Source organism: Diabrotica undecimpunctata, chromosome 4 (assembly GCF_040954645.1).
Source record: "Diabrotica undecimpunctata isolate CICGRU chromosome 4, icDiaUnde3, whole genome shotgun sequence".
Taxonomy (NCBI): domain Eukaryota; kingdom Metazoa; phylum Arthropoda; class Insecta; order Coleoptera; family Chrysomelidae; genus Diabrotica; species Diabrotica undecimpunctata.
The window spans coordinates 117,363,174-117,369,715 of record NC_092806.1 but is presented as its reverse complement, the minus strand read 5'-3'; positions in this window follow the sequence as shown (position 1 = coordinate 117,369,715).

Below are 6,542 nucleotides of genomic sequence, written 5' to 3'. Positions count from 1 at the left end.
AATCGAGAACTACTGAATTAATTTAGCTAATTTTGGTTTTAAAATATTTATTTAAAGGGCTAGAAAAGCCTAATAGGTGAGAAAGTGTAATGCAATTATAAGGAAGATAGTAGAAGCAACGGATTTATTTTTCCATACAGACAGTTACATACTCTTATACAAAATGTTTTATACGATCTACTGTTACAGTGGTAGTTCATTTAAACATAAAGTGACGTTTAACAACTTCACGTCTATCTACTTTTTTCGTTTCGCTTCAACTCGAGAAAATATGATGAAATTGTAAGGAAAATAGTAAAAGCAATTATCATATACCATCAGATATCAACTTTTATAAGTTGTATATGAAGTGATAAAATGCGTTAGGCTTTCACGGCCTTACAAGTTTCAGCTTACAAGCAAAGCACTAACATCTTCAAATGATTCCAGACCCTAGTGTTGGCGAAACGTCGAGAACTAATCTCAGAAGACAACGACCTAACAGCCCGAACAAAAAAGTGTTTTAAAAAATGTGATTTTTACTCGAGAGTAAAATATTTTTTATTTTTGACATTGAAAAAATTAAACGAAATATGTTTAGAATTAAAAATAATTTTGAAATGTTCAACATTGTTTATCAACAATAAAAATAGTATATTACTTTATGAGGCGGAGAAGCATGACTTTTCTTGACGCGCCCGATATTACGCGCCGAACGAAGTGAGGCCCGTAATAGAGGGCAAGTCAAGAAAAGTCGCTTCTTTGCCGAATAAAGCATACTATTTTTTCTTCAAACGTAGCAATTTTCAACCATAAATAGTACAATTCATACGCTATTTTTACTCGAAATTAACTGTGACAACTATCAAAGTCGTCTAGATATTAGAAATTAAAATAATTATTAAGTCGTCGGTGGGATTTGCGTCTCCCTAGTTACAGTCGTTTGACAGTTGTTTGCAATTATTAAAGACAGCTTATTGTTGTTGCAACCGCAAGCGCAAATTTAGTGCGAAAATGGAAAACCTAACCGAAATTGAGTCCGCAGCTAATGATGCAGTAGCACGTTTGGGGCCCTCCAAGTCCGGAATAAAGTATCGGTTAGCGTACAAGCACTTCCAAGAGTGGTGCGGTGCGATACTAGAGGAGTACGGCAAGTTACCGAAGACGTTTTACTGGCATATTTTAATATAATGGAAAATGACAATAAATGGAAATTTTCTACAATGTGGTCACGATACTCTATGATAAAATCCGAGTTAGTTATTAGAAAAAATGTGGATATAAGCAAATTTTTAAAGTTACGTGCCTTTCTGAAAAAAAAACAAGCGAAGGATATACTGTAAAGAAGTCTAAAGTTTTCACTAAAGACGACTTTGATAAATTTTTGTTTGAAGCGCCAGATAAGTTGTATTTAGGATTAAAGGTAAAAAAAATTATATTGCAAAGCATGTAGTATACTCTACTAAATTATAAAAATATTTCAGATTGTTTTGTTAATTGGGGTTACCGGCGCCTGTCGATGCGACGAAATGGTAAAAATGAAGACTGTGGACATTGAGGATAAAGAAAATGTAATAATTATCAAAATCCCAGACAGTAAAACACGACAAATTAGTTCTTTTACGATAATTGGTCAAAACTACATTAAACTGTATAAAAAGAATGCATCACTGCGGCCTGAAAATTTCACAGAAAACCGATTTTTTATTAAGTACCAAAATGAAAAGTGTTACCGAAGCGTCATGGGAATACATTCGAATCAGCGCAGTAGCCCAAAAAGTAACTAGTTATTTAAATTTAAACGATGCAAGCGCATACACGGGTCACTCTTTACGACGAACTTCAGCAACACTTTTAATTGATGGAGGCGGAAATCTAGAATGCCTCAAACGACATGGGGCTGGAAATCAAGCACGGTTGCCGAAGGATATATAGAGGATTCAATAAGAAATAAGAACGATAATGCTCAAAAAATTTTAAACCCTCATGATTCGCCAACATCGGGAATGATTGCTGAAAGTTGTTCTCGACCATCAGTATCATCAACAATTACCAATGCGTATCAAGAGTCGGGAACATTTTTGCACGGTTTCAATTTTGAAAATGCCTCATTAACTAATTGTACTTTTAATACTACTATAAATAAAAATGATGTTTAATTGTTGTTAATGACATTTGTATTGTTGCTTTGTAACATGTTTCATATTGTTGCCATGACAACATTTATCCCTCCGCCGCAAAGAAATGGAAAAAAAACTGCTGCCGGCGGGGACATCAAACTTTGACAGGATCAAGTTAGATCAGTAATGTCATCATTATTTGACGTTTGAAGAAAAAAACTATTTTTCAAAATTTTCTCTGCAAAAAAGTTAAAAATTCAAGTTTGTTCATTAATTCAATAGATTTTAATAATTATAAATTTAATGAAACAATTTTAAATAAACTTAAAAATTTTAAAATCTGAGAATGTTAAAAAATGTTAAAATCTAATTGAGTATACTAAATCCATAAAATTTTCCATATTATATTTTTATCGTATGTATGAAGAAAGTAAGCTCTATTATCTCTAAAAACGTATATTAAAAAAATTAGAAATTACAGTCGTTAAGTTGCGCCAAATGTAGGCAACTTACAGCTGTTCTAAGCAATGCGAAGAGCTGAGATATCATTTGACTTAATATTTCCAAAAGTAACGAATAAAATTTAATACTATTCAATATTAATAATTCATTATTTACTGAAAATCGAGCAACACTGTTTAGTGATTTTATATTTCAAATTATTATACAATTTTAAAAATATAAACATTAAACATTTGATTTATTGTTTCACGCAGTTTTATTTTGCATGTGTTATTAGTGAATAATTTTTAGTTTACAGAGAGACTGACATTACCGGTTATTCCTCTCTTTACATATGCGGATGAGATTAATGCATATTTAACACAATCGTTTTTATGGCGAAATGACGAAACAGAAACGGTAAAATAAAACTACATCCAAATACACAATGCTTCAAACTTCTATATAATTTTTGCAATTTTGTTGAGACCAAACATAAATTAATAATTGTAAGTGTCTTTCCGGCTATACTGAAGTAAATAGTATAGCTTTAGTAGTAGGTATAGCTTTTACTAAATAAAATTAAGTAAAATCTATACCTGTAACAACGCTGCTATACCGTTTCTGCTTCATTTCCCATGTAAAATCCAATTAGAAAATGCTAAGGTTCATTCTGCTCATTTTTGAGCGTTTTGTGGTGGGGGTAGAATAATTAGATAAGATAATAAGAGGAAATAACGAACATATTAAGAAAAAAAAACAAACAATGCGCCTACCAAAAGGGTACTACACAGTATCTTCATTAATAAAGAACGTATAGCGACATATAAGATATCATAGGGTACTATGATTACAAATAGGTTCACTATAAGACAAATTTTGATTTATTGATTTAAAGAAGGCCTCTGGCCGAATGCAAAATAAATAACTGTTCGAATCCTAACATGCGACATAGCAAATGAAAAGAGAGGATATAACGAATATATTCGGACAGTATAAACAAACAAGGCGACTACTGAAAGGGCACTACATAGTGTCTTCATTATTATTGAATGTTTCGTTACATACGAGATGTCATAAGGCATTATGGTTAAAAATAGTTTAACTTAAAGACAAATTTTGATTTATTGATTTAAAGAAGCCCTCTGGCTCAATACAAAATAGATAACTGATCGAATCCTAAAATGGGACATGCAAATAAAAGGAAAATATATAACGAATATATTCAGACAGATAAAACAAACAAGGCGACTACCGAAAAGGCACTACACAGTATCTTCATTAATAATAAACGTATAGCGACATACGAGATATCATAGGGTACTATGAATACAAGTAGATATACAAGAAGACAAATTTTGATTTATTGACTTAAAAAAGGCTGAATAGAAAATAAATAACTGATCGAATCCTAACATGCAACATATAAAAAAAGGGAAGAATATAACGAATATATTCAGATAGAAAAAACAAACAAGGCGACTACCAAAAGGGCATACACAGATTTTCATCAATAATGAACGTATAGCGACATACGAGATATCATAGGGCACTATAGATAAAAATAGATATACATACAATAACAAAGAGAAAATAAACAACTGATCGAATCCTAACGTGCGACATAGCAAAGGAAAGGGAAGGATATAACGAATATATTCGAATAGAAAAACCAACAAAGAGACTACCAAGAAGGCACTTCTTTATTCATGAACGTATAGCGAAATACGTCATATCAAATGACATATTACTATGGATGATAATAGACATATTTGATTTATATATAAAGCATAAGGTAAATATAAGGTAAATTTGCTTTATTGACCTGAAAAACGCCTTTGACTGATTACAAAATAAACAACTAGCCTAATACTAGCATGTGACTCATCAAATCAAACGACGTGAAACATATAGTACATATAATTTGTATAGCGTGGCATCAATATATTATAGAGGGTATAGTAAAAAACATGATGTCAGGTCAGAAGTGTACCAGATCATACTTTACATTTACTTAGATTATATGCAAAAAGTTTATTATTTTGAAAATTAAATGACTGACTGTAGATGACAATTGATTGAATCCCTCGTCGCATGCCCGGGGGATATAAAGAACAGTCGAAACAGTGAACGGCACCCGGAAAACGTGATCCGAAGAAGGCGAAGACTGTGACTGGCAGGAAAGGTGATGGCACAATTTTCTGGGACCCATTTGGCGAAGGAAAAAGTGCTCTTCCAACATTACAACGCACCTGCCCATACCTCCTCCATCGCCATGGAGAAATTGGTCGAATTGGACTACGAACTGTTGTCCCATCTATTCTCCAGATTTGGCCCTGTGCGACTTCTTTTTGTTTCCAAACTTGTAAAAAAGCACTCACGGGGCAGAAATTCAAGTCGAATGAGGAGGTCATCGTTGCCACGGAAGTCTACTTTGCAGATCTTGAGAAAACTTATTTTTCAGACGGATTAAAAAAGTTGGAGCATCGCTGCGTCAAGTCTGTCGAGCTAAAAGGAGGCTATGTTGAGAAATAAATCGCCACTTTTTCAAGATCTTCGTTTTTCTTTTGTAGGCTAAGTACTTATCGGACCGCCCTAGTTTAATCGGATTCTTTCATAGTAAGATTTGGGGTTGGGGCACGGGGCTTATTATTGTAATAATAGATATATTTGTTATTAAAAAAATAATTCAGAAGAGAGGTTTGTTTATATCTGAGGCTATAGATGTGGCATGTGCTAGAGCTAAGTATATTCGTCGGTAGTTTAGAGGTGTTTCGCCAGCTTCGCTCATTATGCTTTCGGAGGAGTTGTCTGGAAGGTTCCAAGTGGACTTCTAATACCAGCGTTGTGTATATTATCAAGTTTTTTAAGTAATGTTTTTGAAGTAGATGCATATGCAATTTATCCAATCTAATTTACTTAGATCTAATTATTGTTTTGTAAATTCTCAACAGAGTTTCCTGATCTTTATTTCCCAGTTTCGGTTTGCCAAGGTTTTCATTAGATTCAGTCTCTTGTGACATGTTAAAACTGTTTGTTTTATATGTTCCTGCCAAGTAAGTTGTTGATCAAACCACGTACCTAAGAACTTTGCCGTTGGTATATATGAGAGGATGGTATTATAAAATTTTTATTTAGGGGGCTTTATTGAAACCTTTTTGGAGAAAAGCATTCCTGATGTTTTTGTTACTGAAAATTTGAATCCAGACGTCAAAGACCACTGTTCTAATTGGTTTAGAAAATATTGCAAAGCGTTTGTCATTGATGTAGTGTTGTTTCCTTTTATAAAGACAACAAGGTCATCTGCAAAAACTCGAACCTTTAGAGGTTTAGTAAGGTTGTTAATAATATTATTTATTGCCACTAAGAATAATGTAGGACTTAGGACTGATCCTTGGGGGACTGAGTAAGTATTAGGTACTCTCACACAAAAATACTGGTTTTGTAAAAAGTTTTTAATCAATTTTAGACAATATCCACGAATATTCAATTTTTCTAATTATTGTTAACTCTGTAATAATTTTTTAAATATATATTCTTTAGAATTCTGTTAGTTATGTGGTTTTTGGTATTTTATAAACTTTTGTGTCTTAACACTTGGTGGTAATTTATGGTTATTATATTTTAGGTAATATTTTGCTTATTTTTTATATGGGTATTATTTACACAATAGTATTAATTTAAAATAATTTGTGGGCTATTTCCGAAAGACAAGGCCATTACGTCCACCAATGATTAGGATACAGTCGAGTGCCCTCGAACCATCTGGTCACCAGCGGAGGGTGCCACCTGTCTAAAGAATGATCGCTGAAGTGTGTAGAGTCCTTACTGAAAGCAGATAACGGCTTCTTTGAGGTGTAGGGTCTGCCACGTGCCCTTGTGCCCTATCGGAAGACGTGCGAGAAAAGGAGACGTGCCATCTGTCTGTTCGTTATCGATATTTCACGTTGTAATTTTCTAATTAATTTGTAAACTGCAAACAGCAGTCATCTGAGGGAATGT